At 46.9% G+C, this 18,170-nt stretch overlaps 40 non-coding genes across 40 annotated transcripts; all 40 read left to right on the top strand.

Moving 5' to 3' along the window:
* Window positions 1–7,403: 7,403 nt before the first annotated feature.
* TRNAV-AAC (transfer RNA valine (anticodon AAC)) lies at window positions 7,404–7,476 on the top strand. Its single transcript has one exon. It is a non-coding gene; the product is annotated as a tRNA-Val (tRNA).
* A 98-nt stretch (window positions 7,477–7,574) lies between these two features.
* On the top strand, window positions 7,575–7,647 carry TRNAV-UAC (transfer RNA valine (anticodon UAC)). Its single transcript has one exon. It is a non-coding gene; the product is annotated as a tRNA-Val (tRNA).
* Window positions 7,648–7,745: 98 nt separating this feature from the next.
* Window positions 7,746–7,818, top strand: TRNAV-AAC (transfer RNA valine (anticodon AAC)). The gene has a single exon. It is a non-coding gene; the product is annotated as a tRNA-Val (tRNA).
* Window positions 7,819–7,916: 98 nt separating this feature from the next.
* Window positions 7,917–7,989, top strand: TRNAV-UAC (transfer RNA valine (anticodon UAC)). Its single transcript has one exon. It is a non-coding gene; the product is annotated as a tRNA-Val (tRNA).
* A 269-nt stretch (window positions 7,990–8,258) lies between these two features.
* On the top strand, window positions 8,259–8,331 carry TRNAV-AAC (transfer RNA valine (anticodon AAC)). The gene has a single exon. It is a non-coding gene; the product is annotated as a tRNA-Val (tRNA).
* A 90-nt stretch (window positions 8,332–8,421) lies between these two features.
* On the top strand, window positions 8,422–8,494 carry TRNAV-AAC (transfer RNA valine (anticodon AAC)). The gene has a single exon. It is a non-coding gene; the product is annotated as a tRNA-Val (tRNA).
* A 98-nt stretch (window positions 8,495–8,592) lies between these two features.
* Window positions 8,593–8,665, top strand: TRNAV-CAC (transfer RNA valine (anticodon CAC)). Its single transcript has one exon. It is a non-coding gene; the product is annotated as a tRNA-Val (tRNA).
* Window positions 8,666–8,763: 98 nt separating this feature from the next.
* TRNAV-UAC (transfer RNA valine (anticodon UAC)) lies at window positions 8,764–8,836 on the top strand. The gene has a single exon. It is a non-coding gene; the product is annotated as a tRNA-Val (tRNA).
* A 269-nt stretch (window positions 8,837–9,105) lies between these two features.
* Window positions 9,106–9,178, top strand: TRNAV-AAC (transfer RNA valine (anticodon AAC)). The gene has a single exon. It is a non-coding gene; the product is annotated as a tRNA-Val (tRNA).
* A 268-nt stretch (window positions 9,179–9,446) lies between these two features.
* TRNAV-AAC (transfer RNA valine (anticodon AAC)) lies at window positions 9,447–9,519 on the top strand. Its single transcript has one exon. It is a non-coding gene; the product is annotated as a tRNA-Val (tRNA).
* A 98-nt stretch (window positions 9,520–9,617) lies between these two features.
* TRNAV-CAC (transfer RNA valine (anticodon CAC)) lies at window positions 9,618–9,690 on the top strand. The gene has a single exon. It is a non-coding gene; the product is annotated as a tRNA-Val (tRNA).
* A 133-nt stretch (window positions 9,691–9,823) lies between these two features.
* On the top strand, window positions 9,824–9,896 carry TRNAV-CAC (transfer RNA valine (anticodon CAC)). Its single transcript has one exon. It is a non-coding gene; the product is annotated as a tRNA-Val (tRNA).
* A 90-nt stretch (window positions 9,897–9,986) lies between these two features.
* On the top strand, window positions 9,987–10,059 carry TRNAV-AAC (transfer RNA valine (anticodon AAC)). The gene has a single exon. It is a non-coding gene; the product is annotated as a tRNA-Val (tRNA).
* A 98-nt stretch (window positions 10,060–10,157) lies between these two features.
* TRNAV-AAC (transfer RNA valine (anticodon AAC)) lies at window positions 10,158–10,230 on the top strand. The gene has a single exon. It is a non-coding gene; the product is annotated as a tRNA-Val (tRNA).
* Window positions 10,231–10,320: 90 nt separating this feature from the next.
* Window positions 10,321–10,393, top strand: TRNAV-CAC (transfer RNA valine (anticodon CAC)). Its single transcript has one exon. It is a non-coding gene; the product is annotated as a tRNA-Val (tRNA).
* A 90-nt stretch (window positions 10,394–10,483) lies between these two features.
* TRNAV-AAC (transfer RNA valine (anticodon AAC)) lies at window positions 10,484–10,556 on the top strand. Its single transcript has one exon. It is a non-coding gene; the product is annotated as a tRNA-Val (tRNA).
* A 98-nt stretch (window positions 10,557–10,654) lies between these two features.
* Window positions 10,655–10,727, top strand: TRNAV-AAC (transfer RNA valine (anticodon AAC)). The gene has a single exon. It is a non-coding gene; the product is annotated as a tRNA-Val (tRNA).
* A 90-nt stretch (window positions 10,728–10,817) lies between these two features.
* On the top strand, window positions 10,818–10,890 carry TRNAV-CAC (transfer RNA valine (anticodon CAC)). Its single transcript has one exon. It is a non-coding gene; the product is annotated as a tRNA-Val (tRNA).
* A 98-nt stretch (window positions 10,891–10,988) lies between these two features.
* On the top strand, window positions 10,989–11,061 carry TRNAV-AAC (transfer RNA valine (anticodon AAC)). The gene has a single exon. It is a non-coding gene; the product is annotated as a tRNA-Val (tRNA).
* Window positions 11,062–11,151: 90 nt separating this feature from the next.
* On the top strand, window positions 11,152–11,224 carry TRNAV-AAC (transfer RNA valine (anticodon AAC)). The gene has a single exon. It is a non-coding gene; the product is annotated as a tRNA-Val (tRNA).
* Window positions 11,225–11,322: 98 nt separating this feature from the next.
* TRNAV-CAC (transfer RNA valine (anticodon CAC)) lies at window positions 11,323–11,395 on the top strand. The gene has a single exon. It is a non-coding gene; the product is annotated as a tRNA-Val (tRNA).
* Window positions 11,396–11,656: 261 nt separating this feature from the next.
* TRNAV-AAC (transfer RNA valine (anticodon AAC)) lies at window positions 11,657–11,729 on the top strand. The gene has a single exon. It is a non-coding gene; the product is annotated as a tRNA-Val (tRNA).
* Window positions 11,730–11,827: 98 nt separating this feature from the next.
* Window positions 11,828–11,900, top strand: TRNAV-CAC (transfer RNA valine (anticodon CAC)). The gene has a single exon. It is a non-coding gene; the product is annotated as a tRNA-Val (tRNA).
* A 112-nt stretch (window positions 11,901–12,012) lies between these two features.
* Window positions 12,013–12,085, top strand: TRNAV-CAC (transfer RNA valine (anticodon CAC)). The gene has a single exon. It is a non-coding gene; the product is annotated as a tRNA-Val (tRNA).
* A 261-nt stretch (window positions 12,086–12,346) lies between these two features.
* On the top strand, window positions 12,347–12,419 carry TRNAV-AAC (transfer RNA valine (anticodon AAC)). Its single transcript has one exon. It is a non-coding gene; the product is annotated as a tRNA-Val (tRNA).
* A 424-nt stretch (window positions 12,420–12,843) lies between these two features.
* TRNAV-AAC (transfer RNA valine (anticodon AAC)) lies at window positions 12,844–12,916 on the top strand. Its single transcript has one exon. It is a non-coding gene; the product is annotated as a tRNA-Val (tRNA).
* Window positions 12,917–13,511: 595 nt separating this feature from the next.
* Window positions 13,512–13,584, top strand: TRNAV-AAC (transfer RNA valine (anticodon AAC)). Its single transcript has one exon. It is a non-coding gene; the product is annotated as a tRNA-Val (tRNA).
* Window positions 13,585–14,684: 1,100 nt separating this feature from the next.
* On the top strand, window positions 14,685–14,757 carry TRNAV-AAC (transfer RNA valine (anticodon AAC)). Its single transcript has one exon. It is a non-coding gene; the product is annotated as a tRNA-Val (tRNA).
* Window positions 14,758–14,847: 90 nt separating this feature from the next.
* On the top strand, window positions 14,848–14,920 carry TRNAV-CAC (transfer RNA valine (anticodon CAC)). Its single transcript has one exon. It is a non-coding gene; the product is annotated as a tRNA-Val (tRNA).
* Window positions 14,921–15,010: 90 nt separating this feature from the next.
* Window positions 15,011–15,083, top strand: TRNAV-AAC (transfer RNA valine (anticodon AAC)). Its single transcript has one exon. It is a non-coding gene; the product is annotated as a tRNA-Val (tRNA).
* Window positions 15,084–15,181: 98 nt separating this feature from the next.
* On the top strand, window positions 15,182–15,254 carry TRNAV-AAC (transfer RNA valine (anticodon AAC)). The gene has a single exon. It is a non-coding gene; the product is annotated as a tRNA-Val (tRNA).
* A 261-nt stretch (window positions 15,255–15,515) lies between these two features.
* On the top strand, window positions 15,516–15,588 carry TRNAV-CAC (transfer RNA valine (anticodon CAC)). Its single transcript has one exon. It is a non-coding gene; the product is annotated as a tRNA-Val (tRNA).
* A 90-nt stretch (window positions 15,589–15,678) lies between these two features.
* TRNAV-AAC (transfer RNA valine (anticodon AAC)) lies at window positions 15,679–15,751 on the top strand. The gene has a single exon. It is a non-coding gene; the product is annotated as a tRNA-Val (tRNA).
* Window positions 15,752–15,849: 98 nt separating this feature from the next.
* TRNAV-AAC (transfer RNA valine (anticodon AAC)) lies at window positions 15,850–15,922 on the top strand. Its single transcript has one exon. It is a non-coding gene; the product is annotated as a tRNA-Val (tRNA).
* A 1,100-nt stretch (window positions 15,923–17,022) lies between these two features.
* Window positions 17,023–17,095, top strand: TRNAV-AAC (transfer RNA valine (anticodon AAC)). Its single transcript has one exon. It is a non-coding gene; the product is annotated as a tRNA-Val (tRNA).
* Window positions 17,096–17,185: 90 nt separating this feature from the next.
* Window positions 17,186–17,258, top strand: TRNAV-CAC (transfer RNA valine (anticodon CAC)). The gene has a single exon. It is a non-coding gene; the product is annotated as a tRNA-Val (tRNA).
* A 90-nt stretch (window positions 17,259–17,348) lies between these two features.
* Window positions 17,349–17,421, top strand: TRNAV-AAC (transfer RNA valine (anticodon AAC)). Its single transcript has one exon. It is a non-coding gene; the product is annotated as a tRNA-Val (tRNA).
* A 98-nt stretch (window positions 17,422–17,519) lies between these two features.
* On the top strand, window positions 17,520–17,592 carry TRNAV-AAC (transfer RNA valine (anticodon AAC)). Its single transcript has one exon. It is a non-coding gene; the product is annotated as a tRNA-Val (tRNA).
* Window positions 17,593–17,853: 261 nt separating this feature from the next.
* TRNAV-CAC (transfer RNA valine (anticodon CAC)) lies at window positions 17,854–17,926 on the top strand. The gene has a single exon. It is a non-coding gene; the product is annotated as a tRNA-Val (tRNA).
* Window positions 17,927–18,016: 90 nt separating this feature from the next.
* TRNAV-AAC (transfer RNA valine (anticodon AAC)) lies at window positions 18,017–18,089 on the top strand. The gene has a single exon. It is a non-coding gene; the product is annotated as a tRNA-Val (tRNA).
* Window positions 18,090–18,170: the final 81 nt, after the last annotated feature.

Raw genomic sequence — 18,170 nt, forward strand, 5'->3', positions numbered from 1 at the left:
TGACGGCGTCAGAGGAGGAGGGTAGTAGTGGCGGCACTGGATGTGATAAACAGCCAAGCCGAGGTAGGGGCAGAAGTCAATCTGCAAAACGTTGCAGCGGTAGGGTCAGCTCAGGAGCCGGTGACGGCGACACAGATGCTGGTGTAGGTTCCCGAAAAAAGCCTGCCAGACAAGGGGCAAGCTCGGGTGGTTGTGGTGGTGGTGGTGGTGGTGGACGTGGTACTACCTCTTTACGGTACTCTGCCGTGTGGCAATTTTTCTGTACCTTCCCAGAGGAGGAAAACATGGCACAGTGCCGTATCTGCAAGCAGAAAGTAAGGCGTGGGCAGGGCAGCAATGTAGGAACTACTGCTCTACGTAAACACATGGAACGGCATCACAAGGCCATGTGGGACAATCAACATGCCCCACCATCATGTACATCTAATGAAGACCCCTCTTCCGCTGCTGCTGCTGCTCCGAGTCCCTGTCATCTAAGTAGTAGCCAGGCCTTATCCACCATGTCGTTGTCATCATCATCATCACTGTCATCTAGTGCTCCTCCTATGTCCCGTCAGTTATCCATTACGGAATCGTTGTCCAATAAGCAACAATATATACCCAGTCATCCACTTGTCGTGCGGCTTAATTCACACCTGGCAAAGTTGTTGGTGGTGCAGTCGCTGCCATACCACCTGGTCGACTCCGCCGGCTTCAAGCAATTGATGGCGTGCGCTCAGCCTAGGTGGCGAATACCTAGCCGACATTACTTCTCCAAAACAGCTGTCCCTGCCTTGCACAAGCATGTGGAGGAAAAGGTGTCCAAGTCCTTGCAATTATCCGTGTGCAGCAGGGTACATGCCACCGTCGACACGTGGAGCAGCAACTATGGGCAGGGACAGTACATGTCTTTCACGGCCCACTGGGTCAATATTTTGCAGTCCGATGCACCACCGCAGCAATGCCAGGCATTACCACCTCCACGCTTGTATGTTTCTAGTTCAACTCCGGACACCAGGCGCCTACCATCCTTCTCCTCCTACTCCTCCTCCTCCTCCTTGCCTTCCTCCTTGGAGGTCTTCCCGTCCCCGACAGGACACAGCGTATCTTCCACTCCTCCTCCCTCCTCTTTTCATAGGTGCAAGGTGAAGCGCCACAACGCTGTCTTACACCTGCTGAGCCTGGGCGAGAAAAGCCACACAGGGCAGGAGCTGCTGCTGTGCATCAAGGAGGAAATCGCACGCTGGCTGTCTCCTCTGAAACTCACACTGGGCAATGTTGTCTCTGATAACGGCAAGAACGTTGTGGCTGCACTGCGTCTAGGTCACCTGACACACGCTCCTTGCATGGCACATGTGATCAATCTGGTCATAACACGCTTCTTAAAGTCATATGTTGGTTTGAAGGGTGTGCTGGCCATGTCCAGGAGGGTTTGCGTTCGCTTTAGACGTTCGTATGCATTTAAGCACGCCCTCCTGGACTTGCAGCGTCAAAACAATCTCCCAGAACACAGCCTGATTTGCGACGTTCCAACACGATGGAATTCCACCCTGCACATGTTGGACCGTCTGTACGAACAGCGGAAAGCCGTGAATGATTTCCTGATGCAGCAGACGGGCAGCGTTTGGAGCCAGTGTAATTTCGAGCTCAGGCACTGGCAGCTGGTTAGAGACGCATGTCGCGTTTTGAGGCCCTTTGAAGAGGCCACACGATTTGTGAGCCGTGACGCTAGCGGAATGAACGATGTTATGCCGCTGATATTCATTATGGAGCAAACACTCACAGCGATGATTCAGCAAAGGATGGAGGAAGGATCACATCTGGCTATGGATGTTGAGGAGGAGGAGGAGGATGAGGAAACAGGACCTGAAGAGGAGCTGGATTTGGAGATGGAATCACAGGAAGGGATAGGGGACGAGGCAGCCGCACAACATGACAGTGATGGTGGTGATGACGAGTCTGACGACGACCTTGATGATGGACAACCATGGCAGTATGGGGCGGAGATGGAACCAACCGGGCCCTCTGAAACGCTGGCCAGGATGGCGAGCTGTATGCTTCGTTACTTGCGCGCTGACTGTCGTATTGTTAGCATGAAGCAAAGAGATGACTACTGGATAGCCACACTTTTAGACCCTCGGTATAAAGCCAGAATGGGGGAGTTTTTTGCGCCTTCCGAGAGGGAGGCAAAATTGGCTTATTATAGAGAGAAGCTATGCAGCCAGCTTGTCATGGCTTTCAAACGGCAGACACCCGCTGCAAGCATGTCTGACCGGGGGGCCACTCTCCGCTCCCCACTGTCTCATCGTTCCACCGCCTCTGGCAGAGCTACCTCTGCAATAGGCGGCAGCCGTGGCAGCAGCGGCAGCAGCAGCAGCAGCAGCAGCCAATTCAGTTTGGAAAATATGATGACAACATTTTTACATCCAATACCCCGACCTGACACACATCGTAGCACTAGTCACCAAAGGGATGTTCACCATCTCCAGGTGCAGCACCTAAACAACCAGGTTCACTCGTACTTGGACTGTGCCCTTTCTCCGTCAGAAATGCTGATCCCAGACCCCATGGACTTCTGGGTCAGCAGATTGGATCATTGGCAAGAACTGGCCCAGTTTGCCATGGGTGTACTGTCTTGTCCACCCTCCAGTGTAGCGTCAGAGAGGGTATTCAGCGCAGCAGGGGGCTTCGTCACCCCTAAGCGAACAAGATTGTCCGCCAACAGCTTGGAAAATCTCACGTTTCTGAAAATGAATCAAGCGTGGATCGGTGAGGATTTTAAAACCCCTGTGCCTGATGCCACTGATTAGATCTTACATTGCTGCTGCTGCTGCCGCCTGCTACTGCCGCCTGCTACTATGGGATTCTGTCCTGTCCACTCTTTTTTTAATGTGCCGCTGTTGGTGCTGCAGCTGCTACTACTTCTACCACCAATCCACCCCAGTGCCGTCTGCTACAAGCAGGCCTGCCCCACCAGAGGGCTTTGTCCTGTGACTCTCCAGTCTCTTTTTTTAATGTGCTGCTACTACTGCTACTACTGCTTGCACCCTTGCTGTCTGTGTTGGCTAGTACCTCTACTACCACCAATACACCTACACTGCCATCTGCTACAAGCAGGCCTGAGGCCTGCCCCACTACAGGGCTTTGTCCTCCTGTGACTGTCCAGTCTCTTTTTTTAATGTGCTGCTACTACTGCTACTACTGCTTGCACCCTTGCTGTCTGTGTTGGCTACCTCGACTACTACCACCAATACACCTCCACTGCCGCCCGTCTGCTACAAGCAGGCCTGAGGCCTGCCCCACCACAGGGCTTTGTCCTCCTGTGACTGTCCAGTCTCTCTTTTTTTTAATGTGCTGCTACTACTGCTACTACTGCTTGCACCCTTGCTGTCTGTGTTGGCTACCTCTAATACCACCAATACACCTACACTGCCGCCCGTCTGCTACAAGCAGGCCTACCCCACCACAGGGCTATGTCCTGTGACTGTCGTCCAGTCTCTTTTTTTAATGTGCTGCTGCTACTACCAGTCCTACCACCCTTGCTGTCTGTGTTGGCTAGTCTACCTCTACTACCACCAATACACCTCCACTGCCGTCTGCTACAAGCAGGCCTGAGGCCTGCCCCACCACAGGGCTTTGCCCTCCTCTGACTGTCCAGTCTCTTTTTTTAATGTGCTGCTACTACTGCTACTACTGCTTGCACCCTTGCTGTCTGTGTTGGCTACCTCGGCTACTACCAGTCTACCACCAATACACCTCCACTGCCGCCCGTCTGCTACAAGCAGGCCTGAGGCCTGCCCCACCACAGGGCTTTGCCCTCCTCTGACTGTCCAGTCTCTTTTTTTAATGTGCTGCTACTACTGCTACTACTGCTTGCACCCTTGCTGTCTGTGTTGGCTACCTCGACTACTACCACCAATACACCTCCACTGCCGCCCGTCTGCTACAAGCAGGCCTGAGGCCTGCCCCACCACAGGGCTTTGCCCTCCTCTGACTGTCCAGTCTCTTTTTTTAATGTGCTGCTACTACTGCTACTACTGCTTGCACCCTTGCTGTCTGTGTTGGCTACCTCGACTACTACCACCAATACACCTCCACTGCCGCCCGTCTGCTACAAGCAGGCCTGAGGCCTGCCCCACCACAGGGCTTTGCCCTCCTCTGACTGTCCAGTCTCTTTTTTTAATGTGCTGCTACTACTGCTACTACTGCTTGCACCCTTGCTGTCTGTGTTGGCTACCTCGGCTACTACCAGTCTACCACCAATACACCTCCACTGCCGCCCGTCTGCTACAAGCAGGCCTGAGGCCTGCCCCACCACAGGGCTTTGTCCTCCTGTGACTGTCCAGTCTCTCTTTTTTTTAATGTGCTGCTACTACTGCTACTACTGCTTGCACCCTTGCTGTCTGTGTTGGCTACCTCTAATACCACCAATACACCTACACTGCCGCCCGTCTGCTACAAGCAGGCCTACCCCACCACAGGGCTATGTCCTGTGACTGTCGTCCAGTCTCTTTTTTTAATGTGCTGCTGCTACTACCAGTCCTACCACCCTTGCTGTCTGTGTTGGCTAGTCTACCTCTACTACCACCAATACACCTCCACTGCCGTCTGCTACAAGCAGGCCTGAGGCCTGCCCCACCACAGGGCTTTGCCCTCCTCTGACTGTCCAGTCTCTTTTTTTAATGTGCTGCTACTACTGCTACTACTGCTTGCACCCTTGCTGTCTGTGTTGGCTACCTCGACTACTACCACCAATACACCTCCACTGCCGCCCGTCTGCTACAAGCAGGCCTGAGGCCTGCCCCACCACAGGGCTTTGTCCTCCTCTGACTGTCCAGTCTCTTTTTTTAATGTGCTGCTACTACTGCTACTACTGCTTGCACCCTTGCTGTCTGTGTTGGCTACCTCGACTACTACCACCAATACACCTCCACTGCCGCCCGTCTGCTACAAGCAGGCCTGAGGCCTGCCCCACCACAGGGCTTTGCCCTCCTCTGACTGTCCAGTCTCTTTTTTTAATGTGCTGCTACTACTGCTACTACTGCTTGCACCCTTGCTGTCTGTGTTGGCTACCTCGACTACTACCACCAATACACCTCCACTGCCGCCCGTCTGCTACAAGCAGGCCTGAGGCCTGCCCCACCACAGGGCTTTGCCCTCCTCTGACTGTCCAGTCTCTTTTTTTAATGTGCTGCTACTACTGCTACTACTGCTTGCACCCTTGCTGTCTGTGTTGGCTACCTCTAATACCACCAATACACCTACACTGCCGCCCGTCTGCTACAAGCAGGCCTACCCCACCACAGGGCTATGTCCTGTGACTGTCGTCCAGTCTCTTTTTTTAATGTGCTGCTGCTACTACCAGTCCTACCACCCTTGCTGTCTGTGTTGGCTAGTCTACCTCTACTACCACCAATACACCTCCACTGCCGTCTGCTACAAGCAGGCCTGAGGCCTGCCCCACCACAGGGCTTTGCCCTCCTCTGACTGTCCAGTCTCTTTTTTTAATGTGCTGCTACTACTGCTACTACTGCTTGCACCCTTGCTGTCTGTGTTGGCTACCTCGACTACTACCACCAATACACCTCCACTGCCGCCCGTCTGCTACAAGCAGGCCTGAGGCCTGCCCCACCACAGGGCTTTGTCCTCCTCTGACTGTCCAGTCTCTTTTTTTAATGTGCTGCTACTACTGCTACTACTGCTTGCACCCTTGCTGTCTGTGTTGGCTACCTCGACTACTACCACCAATAAACCTCCACTGCCGCCCGTCTGCTACAAGCAGGCCTGCCCCACCACAGGGCTTTGTCCTGTGACTGTCGTCCAGTGTCTTTTAATGTGCTGCTACTACTCACCCTTGCCAATAAAAAGGGTCAATTTTTGGAGGGCTTGTGAAAAGCCATTGCTTGTTGCTTTTACATCCATGTATGGAAGAACCCCGGCAGGCATCTGCCAATAAAAAGGGTCAATTTTTGGAGGGCTTGTGAAAAGCCATTGCTTGTTGCTTTAATGCTTTTACATCCATGTATGGAAGAACCCCGGCAGGCATCTGCCAATAAAAAGGGTCAATTTTTGGAGGGCTTGTGAAAAGCCATTGCTTGTTGCTTTAATGCTTTTACATCAATGTATGGAAGAACCCCGGCAGGCATCTGCCAATAAAAAGGGTCAATTTTTGGAGGGCTTGTGAAAAGCCATTGCTTGTTGCTTTAATGCTTTTACATCCATGTATGGAAGAACCCCGGCAGGCATCTGCCAATAAAAAGGGTCAATTTTTGGAGGGCTTGTGAAAAGCCATTGCTTGTTGCTTTAATGCTTTTACATCCATGTATGGAAGAACCCCGGCAGGCATCTGCCAATAAAAAGGGTCAATTTTTGGAGGGCTTGTGAAAAGCCATTGCTTGTTGCTTTAATGCTATTACATCCATGTATGGAAGAACCCCGGCAGGCATCTGCCAATAAAAAGGGTCAATTTTTGGAGGGCTTGTGAAAAGCCATTGCTTGTTGCTTTAATGCTTTTACATCCATGTATGGAAGAACCCCGGCAGGCATCTGCCAATAAAAAGGGTCAATTTTTGGAGGGCTTGTCAAAAGCCATTGCTTGTTGCTTTTACATCAATGTATGGAAGAACCCCGGCAGGCATCTGCCAATAAAAAGGGTCAATTTTTGGAGGGCTTGTGAAAAGCCATTGCTTGTTGCTTTTACATCCATGTATGGAAGAACCTCGGCAGGCATCTGCCAATAAAAAGGGTCAATTTTTGGAGGGCTTGTGAAAAGCCATTGCTTGTTGCTTTTACATCCATGTATGGATGAACCCCGGCAGGCATCTGCCAATAAAAAGGGTCAATTTTTGGAGGGCTTGTCAAAAGCCATTGCTTCTTCTTTTACCACCTTATATGTATGAACCCTGGCAGGCATCAGCCGCCTAAAATGGTAAATTTTTGTACCTTTTTTAACAATGCATTAAGCATACAACATGCACAAGTGCAGTGGTTTCTGTTAGTTATCTCCGTGTCCCATCCGTTTTCCTAGAGCCATACATGTTGGCGTAACTTTGACACCAACTTTGCATTACAGACAGCTCAAAAGTACTTGGATACACTCATGGGTGACCTAAGAGTGTTATACAGGGCTTCTAGGGCTTTAAAACAGTGTTATACACGATTTTTAGGGGCTTTCTTGTATTACAGGTTCGGTCAGAACTAGTTCGGTCCGAATCGAACTTTTGCACGAAATTCGGCGAACTTGCCGAACCGAACTTTTCATAAGTTCGCTCATCTCTAGTTATCACGTTCGCCTAACACGCGAAAGGTCCCCTGTTCGAGACAGGGCAGAAACATGGAACTATGTCTTCCTTTTAACACAAAGAAAGCCTTTCAATTTGTCAAACTTTGGTTTCTGCAATGGTGGGTTTTTGTATCAAGGGGAAGTTTCTGTAGTGTAGTGGTGATCACGTTCGCCTAACACGCGAAAGGTCCCCTGTTCGAGACAGGGCAGAAACATGGAATTTTTTTTGTTGGCACTAATTGGCTGGATTATTTTTCTCAATTCGTTTCTGCATGGCTTGCGGGTTGTGGGTTGCTGAACAATCAATATCCAAGTTTCTGTAGTGTAGTGGTTATCACGTTCGCCTTACACGCGAAAGGTCCCCTGTTCGAGACAGGGCAGAAACATGGAATTTTTTATGTTGCCACTAATTGGCTGGATTCTTTTTCTCAATTCGTTTCTGCATGGCTTGTGGGTTGTGGGTTGCGGAACAATCAATATCCAAGTTTCTGTAGTGTAGTGGTTATCACGTTCGCCTAACACGCGAAAGGTCCCCTGTTCGAGACAGGGCAGAAACATGGAATTTTTTTTGTTGGCACTAATTGGCTGGATTATTTTTCTCAATTCGTTTCTGCATGGCTTGCGGGTTGTGGGTTGCGGAACAATCAATATCCAAGTTTCTGTAGTGTAGTGGTTATCACGTTCGCCTTACACGCGAAAGGTCCCCTGTTCGAGACAGGGCAGAAACATGGAATTTTTTATGTTGCCACTAATTGGCTGGATTCTTTTTCTCAATTCGTTTCTGCATGGCTTGCGGGTTGTGGTTTGCGGAACAATCAATATCCAAGTTTCTGTAGTGTAGCGGTTATCACGTTCGCCTAACACGTGAAAGGTCCCCTGTTCGAGACAGGGCAGAAACATGGAATTTTTTTTGTTGGCACTAATTGGCTGGATTCTTTTTCTCAATTCGTTTCTGCATGGCTTGCGGGTTGTGGGTTGCGGAACAATCAATATCCAAGTTTCTGTAGTGTAGTGGTTATCACGTTCGCCTAACACGCGAAAGGTCCCCTGTTCGAGACAGGGCAGAAACAAGGAACTATGTCTTCCTTTTAACACAAAGAAAGCCTTTAAATTTGTCAAACTTTGGTTTCTGCAATGGTGGGTTTTTGTATCAAGGGGAAGTTTCTGTAGTGTAGTGGTTATCACGTTCGCCTAACACGCGAAAGGTCCCCTGTTCGAGACAGGGCAGAAACATGGAATTTTTTTTGTTGGCACTAATTGGCTGGATTCTTTTTCTCAATTCGTTTCTGCATGGCTTGCGGGTTGTGGGTTGCGGAACAATCAATATCCAAGTTTCTGTAGTGTAGTGGTTATCACGTTCGCCTCACACGCGAATGGTCCCCTGTTCGAGACAGGGCAGAAACATGGAATTTTTTTTGTTGGCACTAATTGGCTGGATTATTTTTCTCAATTCGTTTCTGCATGGCTTGCGGGTTGTGGGTTGCGGAACAATCAATATCCAAGTTTCTGTAGTGTAGTGGTTATCATGTTCGCCTTACACGCGAAAGGTCCCCTGTTCGAGACAGGGCAGAAACATGGAATTTTTTATGTTGCCACTAATTGGCTGGATTCTTTTTCTCAATTCGTTTCTGCATGGCTTGCGGGTTGTGGTTTGCGGAACAATCAATATCCAAGTTTCTGTAGTGTAGCGGTTATCACGTTCGCCTAACACGCGAAAGGTCCCCTGTTCGAGACAGGGCAGAAACATGGAATTTTTTTTGTTGGCACTAATTGGCTGGATTCTTTTTCTCAATTCGTTTCTGCATGGCTTGTGGGTTGTGGGTTGCGGAACAATCAATATCCAAGTTTCTGTAGTGTAGTGGTTATCACGTTCGCCTAACACGCGAAAGGTCCCCTGTTCGAGACAGGGCAGAAACATGGAATTTTTTTTGTTGGCACTAATTGGCTGGATTCTTTTTCTCAATTCGTTTCTGCATGGCTTGCGGGTTGTGGGTTGCGGGTTGCGGAACAATCAATATCCAAGTTTCTGTAGTGTAGTGGTTATCACGTTCGCCTCACACGCGAATGGTCCCCTGTTCGAAACTGGGCAGAAACAAGGAACTATGTGTTCCTTTTAACACAAAGAAAGCCTTTAAATTTGTCAAACTTTGGTTTCTGCAATGGTGGGTTTTTGTATCAAGGGGAAGTTTCTGTAGTGTAGTGGTTATCACGTTCGCCTAACACGCGAAAGGTCCCCTGTTCGAGACAGGGCAGAAACATGGAATTTTTTTTGTTGGCACTAATTGGCTGGATTCTTTTTCTCAATTCGTTTCTGCATGGCTTGCGGGTTGTGGGTTGCGGAACAATCAATATCCAAGTTTCTGTAGTGTAGTGGTTATCACGTTCGCCTCACACGCGAAAGGTCCCCTGTTCGAGACAGGGCAGAAACATGGAATTTTTTTTGTTGGTACTAATTGGCTGGATTCTTTTTCTCAATTCGTTTCTGCATGGCTTGCGGGTTGTGGGTTGCGGGTTGCGGGTTGCGGGTTGCGGGTTGCGGGTTGCGGAACAATCAATGTCCAAGTTTCTGTAGTGTAGTGGTTATCACGTTCGCCTCACACGCGAAAGGTCCCCTGTTCGAAACTGGGCAGAAACAAGGAACTATGTGTTCCTTTTAACACAAAGAAAGCCTTTAAATTTGTCAAACTTTGGTTTCTGCAATGGTGGGTTTTTGTATCAAGGGGAAGTTTCTGTAGTGTAGTGGTTATCACGTTCGCCTAACACGCGAAAGGTCCCCTGTTCGAGACAGGGCAGAAACATGGAATTTTTTATGTTGCCACTAATTGGCTGGATTCTTTTTCTCAATTCGTTTCTGCATGGCTTGCGGGTTGTGGGTTGCGGAACAATCAATATCCAAGTTTCTGTAGTGTAGTGGTTATCACGTTCGCCTAACACGCGAAAGGTCCCCTGTTCGAGACAGGGCAGAAACATGGAACTATGTCTTCCTTTTAACACAAAGAAAGCCTTTAAATTTGTCAAACTTTGGTTTCTGCAATGGTGGGTTTTTGTATCAAGGGGAAGTTTCTGTAGTGTAGTGGTTATCACGTTCGCCTCACACGCGAAAGGTCCCCTGTTCGAAACTGGGCAGAAACAAGGAACTATGTGTTCCTTTTAACACAAAGAAAGCCTTTAAATTTGTCAAACTTTGGTTTCTGCAATGGTGGGTTTTTGCATCAAGGGGAAGTTTCTGTAGTGTAGTGGTTATCACGTTCGCCTAACACGCGAAAGGTCCCCTGTTCGAGACAGGGCAGAAACATGGAATTTTTTTTGTTGGCACTAATTGGCTGGATTATTTTTCTCAATTCGTTTCTGCATGGCTTGCGGGTTGTGGGTTGCGGAACAATCAATATCCAAGTTTCTGTAGTGTAGTGGTTATCACGTTCGCCTAACACGCGAAAGGTCCCCTGTTCGAGACAGGGCAGAAACAAGGAACTATGTCTTCCTTTTAACACAAAGAAAGCCTTTAAATTTGTCAAACTTTGGTTTCTGCAATGGTGGGTTTTTGTATCAAGGGGAAGTTTCTGTAGTGTAGTGGTTATCACGTTCGCCTCACACGCGAAAGGTCCCCTGTTCGAGACAGGGCAGAAACATGGAATTTTTTATGTTGCCACTAATTGGCTGGATTCTTTTTCTCAATTCGTTTCTGCATGGCTTGCGGGTTGTGGGTTGCGGAACAATCAATATCCAAGTTTCTGTAGTGTAGTGGTTATCACGTTCGCCTAACACGCGAAAGGTCCCCTGTTCGAGACAGGGCAGAAACAAGGAACTATGTCTTCCTTTTAACACAAAGAAAGCCTTTAAATTTGTCAAACTTTGGTTTCTGCAATGGTGGGTTTTTGTATCAAGGGGAAGTTTCTGTAGTGTAGTGGTTATCACGTTCGCCTAACACGCGAAAGGTCCCCTGTTCGAGACAGGGCAGAAACATGGAATTTTTTTTGTTGGCACTAATTGGCTGGATTCTTTTTCTCAATTCGTTTCTGCATGGCTTGCGGGTTGTGAGTTGCGGAACAATCAATATCCAAGTTTCTGTAGTGTAGTGGTTATCACGTTCGCCTCACACGCGAAAGGTCCCCTGTTCGAAACTGGGCAGAAACAAGGAACTATGTGTTCCTATTAACACAAAGAAAGCCTTTAAATTTGTCAAACTTTGGTTTCTGCAATGGTGGGTTTTTGTATCAAGGGGAAGTTTCTGTAGTGTAGTGGTTATCACGTTCGCCTAACACGCGAAAGGTCCCCTGTTCGAGGCAGGGCAGAAACATGGAATTTTTTATGTTGCCACTAATTGGCTGGATTCTTTTTCTCAATTCGTTTCTGCATGGCTTGCGGGTTGTGGTTTGCGGAACAATCAATATCCAAGTTTCTGTAGTGTAGTGGTTATCACGTTCGCCTAACACGCGAAAGGTCCCCTGTTCGAGACAGGGCAGAAACATGGAATTTTTTTTGTTGGCACTAATTGGCTGGATTCTTTTTCTCAATTCGTTTCTGCATGGCTTGCGGGTTGTGGGTTGCAGAACAATCAATATCCAAGTTTCTGTAGTGTAGTGGTTATCACGTTCGCCTCACACGCGAAAGGTCCCCTGTTCGAGACAGGGCAGAAACATGGAATTTTTTTTGTTGGTACTAATTGGCTGGATTCTTTTTCTCAATTCGTTTCTGCATGGCTTGCGGGTTGTGGGTTGTGGGTTGCGGGTTGCGGAACAATCAATGTCCAAGTTTCTGTAGTGTAGTGGTTATCACGTTCGCCTCACACGCGAAAGGTCCCCTGTTCGAAACTGGGCAGAAACAAGGAACTATGTGTTCCTTTTAACACAAAGAAAGCATTTAAATTTGTCAAACTTTGGTTTCTGCAATGGTGGGTTTTTGTATCAAGGGGAAGTTTCTGTAGTGTAGTGGTTATCACGTTCCCCTAACACGCGAAAGGTCCCCTGTTCGAGACAGGGCAGAAACATGGAATTTTTTTTGTTGGCACTAATTGGCTGGATTCTTTTTCTCAATTCGTTTCTGCATGGCTTGCGGGTTGTGGGTTGCAGAACAATCAATATCCAAGTTTCTGTAGTGTAGTGGTTATCACGTTCGCCTAACACGCGAAAGGTCCCCTGTTCGAGACAGGGCAGAAACATGGAACTATGTCTTCCTTTTAACACAAAGAAAGCCTTTAAATTTGTCAAACTTTGGTTTCTGCAATGGTGGGTTTTTGTATCAAGGGGAAGTTTCTGTAGTGTAGTGGTTATCACGTTTGCCTCACACGCGAAAGGTCCCCTGTTCGAAACTGGGCAGAAACAAGGAACTATGTGTTCCTTTTAACACAAAGAAAGCCTTTAAATTTGTCAAACTTTGGTTTCTGCAATGGTGGGTTTTTGTATCAAGGGGAAGTTTCTGTAGTGTAGTGGTTATCACGTTCGCCTAATACGCGAAAGGTCCCCTGTTCGAGACAGGGCAGAAACATGGAATTTTTTTTGTTGGCACTAATTGGCTGGATTCTTTTTCTCAATTCGTTTCTGCATGGCTTGCGGGTTGTGGGTTGCGGAACAATCAATATCCAAGTTTCTGTAGTGTAGTGGTTATCACGTTCGCCTAACACGCGAAAGGTCCCCTGTTCGAGACAGGGCAGAAACATGGAATTTTTTTTGTTGGCACTAATTGGCTGGATTCTTTTTCTCAATTCGTTTCTGCATGGCTTGCGGGTTGTGGGTTGCGGAACAATCAATATCCAAGTTTCTGTAGTGTAGTGGTTATCACGTTCGCCTAACACACGAAAGGTCCCCTGTTCGAGACAGGGCAGAAACAAGGAACTATGTCTTCCTTTTAACACAAAGAAAGCCTTTAAATTTGTCAAACTTTGGTTTCTGCAATGGTGGGTTTTTGTATCAAGGGGAAGTTTCTGTAGTGTAGTGGTTATCACGTTTGCCTCACACGCGAAAGGTCCCCTGTTCGAAACTGGGCAGAAACAAGGAACTATGTGTTCCTTTTAACACAAAGAAAGCCTTTAAATTTGTCAAACTTTGGTTTCTGCAATGGTGGGTTTTTGTATCAAGGGGAAGTTTCTGTAGTGTAGTGGTTATCACGTTCGCCTAATACGCGAAAGGTCCCCTGTTCGAGACAGGGCAGAAACATGGAATTTTTTTTGTTGGCACTAATTGGCTGGATTCTTTTTCTCAATTCGTTTCTGCATGGCTTGCGGGTTGTGGGTTGCGGAACAATCAATATCCAAGTTTCTGTAGTGTAGTGGTTATCACGTTCGCCTAACACGCGAAAGGTCCCCTGTTCGAGACAGGGCAGAAACATGGAATTTTTTTTGTTGGCACTAATTGGCTGGATTCTTTTTCTCAATTCGTTTCTGCATGGCTTGCGGGTTGTGGGTTGCGGAACAATCAATATCCAAGTTTCTGTAGTGTAGTGGTTATCACGTTCGCCTAACACACGAAAGGTCCCCTGTTCGAGACAGGGCAGAAACAAGGAACTATGTCTTCCTTTTAACACAAAGAAAGCCTTTAAATTTGTCAAACTTTGGTTTCTGCAATGGTGGGTTTTTGTATCAAGGGGAAGTTTCTGTAGTGTAGTGGTTATCACGTTCGCCTAATACGCGAAAGGTCCCCTGTTCGAGACAGGGCAGAAACATGGAATTTTTTATGTTGCCACTAATTGGCTGGATTCTTTTTCTCAATTCGTTTCTGCATGGCTTGCGGGTTGTGGGTTGCGGAACAATCAATATCCAAGTTTCTGTAGTGTAGTGGTTATCACGTTCGCCTAACACACGAAAGGTCCCCTGTTCGAGACAGGGCAGAAACAAGGAACTATGTCTTCCTTTTAACACAAAGAAAGCCTTTAAATTTGTCAAACTTTGGTTTCTGCAATGGTGGGTTTTTGTATCAAGGGGAAGTTTCTGTAGTGTAGTGGTTATCACGTTCGCCTAACACGTGAAAGGTCCCCTGTTCGAGACAGGGCAGAAACATGGAATTTTTTTTGTTGGCACTAATTGGCTGGATTATTTTTCTCAATTCGTTTCTGCATGGCTTGCGGGTTGTGGGTTGCGGAACAATCAATATCCAAGTTTCTGTAGTGTAGTGGTTATCACGTTCGCCTCACACGCGAAAGGTCCCTTGTTCGAAACTGGGCAGAAACAAGGAACTATGTGTTCCTTTTAACACAAAGAAAGCCTTTAAATTTGTCAAACTTTGGTTTCTGCAATGGTGGGTTTTTGTATCAAGGGGAAGTTTCTGTAGTGTAGTGGTTATCAAGTTCGCCTAACACGCGAAAGGTCCCCTGTTCGAGACAGGGCAGAAACATGGAATTTTTTTTGTTGGCACTAATTGGCTGGATTCTTTTTCTCAATTCGTTTCTGCATGGCTTGCGGGTTGTGGGTTGCGGAACAATCAATATCCAAGTTTCTGTAGTGTAGTGGTTATCACGTTCGCCTAACACGCGAAAGGTCCCCTGTTCGAGACAGGGCAGAAACATGGAACTATGTCTTCCTTTTAACACAAAGAAAGCCTTTAAATTTGTCAAACTTTGGTTTCTGCAATGGTGGGTTTGTGTATCAAGGGGAAGTTTCTGTAGTGTAGTGGTTATCACGTTCGCCTCACACGCGAAAGGTCCCCTGTTCGAAACTGGGCAGAAACAAGGAACTATGTGTTCCTTTTAACACAAAGAAAGCCTTTAAATTTGTCAAACTTTGGTTTCTGCAATGGTGGGTTTTTGTATCAAGGGGAAGTTTCTGTAGTGTAGTGGTTATCACGTTCGCCTAACACGCGAAAGGTCCCCTGTTCGAGACAGGGCAGAAACATGGAATTTTTTATGTTGCCACTAATTGGCTGGATTCTTTTTCTCAATTCGTTTCTGCATGGCTTGCGGGTTGTGGGTTGCGGAACAATCAATATCCAAGTTTCTGTAGTGTAGTGGTTATCACGTTCGCCTAACACGCGAAAGGTCCCCTGTTCGAGACAGGGCAGAAACAAGGAACTATGTCTTCCTTTTAACACAAAGAAAGCCTTTAAATTTGTCAAACTTTGGTTTCTGCAATGGTGGGTTTTTGTATCAAGGGGAAGTTTCCGTAGTGTAGTGGTTATCACGTTCGCCTAACACGCGAAAGGTCCCCTGTTCGAGACAGGGCAGAAACATGGAATTTTTTTTGTTGGCACTAATTGGCTGGATTATTTTTCTCAATTCGTTTCTGCATGGCTTGCGGGTTGTGGGTTGCGGAACAATCAATATCCAAGTTTCTGTAGTGTAGTGGTTATCACGTTCGCCTCACACGCGAAAGGTCCCCTGTTCGAAACTGGGCAGAAACAAGGAACTATGTGTTCCTTTTAACACAAAGAAAGCCTTTAAATTTGTCAAACTTTGGTTTCTGCAATGGTGGGTTTTTGTATCAAGGGGAAGTTTCTGTAGTGTAGTGGTTATCACGTTCGCCTAACACGCGAAAGGTCCCCTGTTCGAGACAGGGCAGAAACATGGAATTTTTTTTGTTGGCACTAATTGGCTGGATTCTTTTTCTCAATTCGTTTCTGCATGGCTTGCGGGTTGTGGGTTGCGGAACAATCAATATCCAAGTTTCTGTAGTGTAGTGGTTATCACGTTCGCCTAACACGCGAAAGGTCCCCTGTTCGAGACAGGGCAGAAACATGGAATTTTTTTTGTTGGCACTAATTGGCTGGATTCTTTTTCTCAATTCGTTTCTGCATGGCTTGCGGGTTGTGGGTTGCGGAACAATCAATATCCAAGTTTCTGTAGTGTAGTGGTTATCACGTTCGCCTAACACACGAAAGGTCCCCTGTTCGAGACAGGGCAGAAACAAGGAACTATGTCTTCGTTTTAACACAAAGAAAGCCTTTAAATTTGTCAAACTTTGGTTTCTGCAATGGTGGGTTTTTGTATCAAGGGGAAGTTTCTGTAGTGTAGTGGTTATCACGTTCGCCTAATACGCGAAAGGTCCCCTGTTCGAGACAGGGCAGAAACATGGAATTTTTTATGTTGCCACTAATTGGCTGGATTCTTTTTCTCAATTCATTTCTGCATGGCTTGCGGGTTGTGGGTTGCGGAACAATCAATATCCAAGTTTCTGTAGTGTAGTGGTTATCACGTTCGCCTAACACACGAAAGGTCCCCTGTTCGAGACAGGGCAGAAACAAGGAACTATGTCTTCCTTTTAACACAAAGAAAGCCTTTAAATTTGTCAAACTTTGGTTTCTGCAATGGTGGGTTTTTGTATCAAGGGGAAGTTTCTGTAGTGTAGTGGTTATCACGTTCGCCTAACACGTGAAAGGTCCCCTGTTCGAGACAGGGCAGAAACATGGAATTTTTTTTGTTGGCACTAATTGGCTGGATTATTTTTCTCAATTCGTTTCTGCATGGCTTGCGGGTTGTGGGTTGCGGAACAATCAATATCCAAGTTTCTGTAGTGTAGTGGTTATCACGTTCGCCTCACACGCGAAAGGTCCCTTGTTCGAAACTGGGCAGAAACAAGGAACTATGTGTTCCTTTTAACACAAAGAAAGCCTTTAAATTTGTCAAACTTTGGTTTCTGCAATGGTGGGTTTTTGTATCAAGGGGAAGTTTCTGTAGTGTAGTGGTTATCAAGTTCGCCTAACACGCGAAAGGTCCCCTGTTCGAGACAGGGCAGAAACATGGAATTTTTTTTGTTGGCACTAATTGGCTGGATTCTTTTTCTCAATTCGTTTCTGCATGGCTTGCGGGTTGTGGGTTGCGGAACAATCAATATCCAAGTTTCTGTAGTGTAGTGGTTATCACGTTCGCCTAACACGCGAAAGGTCCCCTGTTCGAGACAGGGCAGAAACATGGAACTATGTCTTCCTTTTAACACAAAGAAAGCCTTTAAATTTGTCAAACTTTGGTTTCTGCAATGGTGGGTTTGTGTATCAAGGGGAAGTTTCTGTAGTGTAGTGGTTATCACGTTCGCCTCACACGCGAAAGGTCCCCTGTTCGAAACTGGGCAGAAACAAGGAACTATGTGTTCCTTTTAACACAAAGAAAGCCTTTAAATTTGTCAAACTTTGGTTTCTGCAATGGTGGGTTTTTGTATCAAGGGGAAGTTTCTGTAGTGTAGTGGTTATCACGTTCGCCTAACACGCGAAAGGTCCCCTGTTCGAGACAGGGCAGAAACATGGAATTTTTTATGTTGCCACTAATTGGCTGGATTCTTTTTCTCAATTCGTTTCTGCATGGCTTGCGGGTTGTGGGTTGCGGAACAATCAATATCCAAGTTTCTGTAGTGTAGTGGTTATCACGTTCGCCTAACACGCGAAAGGTCCCCTGTTCGAGACAGGGCAGAAACAAGGAACTATGTCTTCCTTTTAACACAAAGAAAGCCTTTAAATTTGTCAAACTTTGGTTTCTGCAATGGTGGGTTTTTGTATCAAGGGGAAGTTTCCGTAGTGTAGTGGTTATCACGTTCGCCTAACACGCGAAAGGTCCCCTGTTCGAGACAGGGCAGAAACATGGAATTTTTTTTGTTGGCACTAATTGGCTGGATTATTTTTCTCAATTCGTTTCTGCATGGCTTGCGGGTTGTGGGTTGCGGAACAATCAATATCCAAGTTTCTGTAGTGTAGTGGTTATCACGTTCGCCTCACACGCGAAAGGTCCCCTGTTCGAAACTGGGCAGAAACAAGGAACTATGTGTTCCTTTTAACACAAAGAAAGCCTTTAAATTTGTCAAACTTTGGTTTCTGCAATGGTGGGTTTTTGTATCAAGGGGAAGTTTCTGTAGTGTAGTGGTTATCACGTTCGCCTAACACGCGAAAGGTCCCCTGTTCGAGACAGGGCAGAAACATGCAATTTTTTTTGTTGGCACTAATTGGCTGGATTATTTTTCTCAATTCGTTTCTGCATGGCTTGCGGGTTGTGGGTTGCA

The sequence above is a fragment of the Rhinoderma darwinii genome, chromosome 4 (genome assembly GCF_050947455.1).
Source record: "Rhinoderma darwinii isolate aRhiDar2 chromosome 4, aRhiDar2.hap1, whole genome shotgun sequence".
Taxonomy (NCBI): Eukaryota; Metazoa; Chordata; class Amphibia; order Anura; family Rhinodermatidae; genus Rhinoderma; species Rhinoderma darwinii.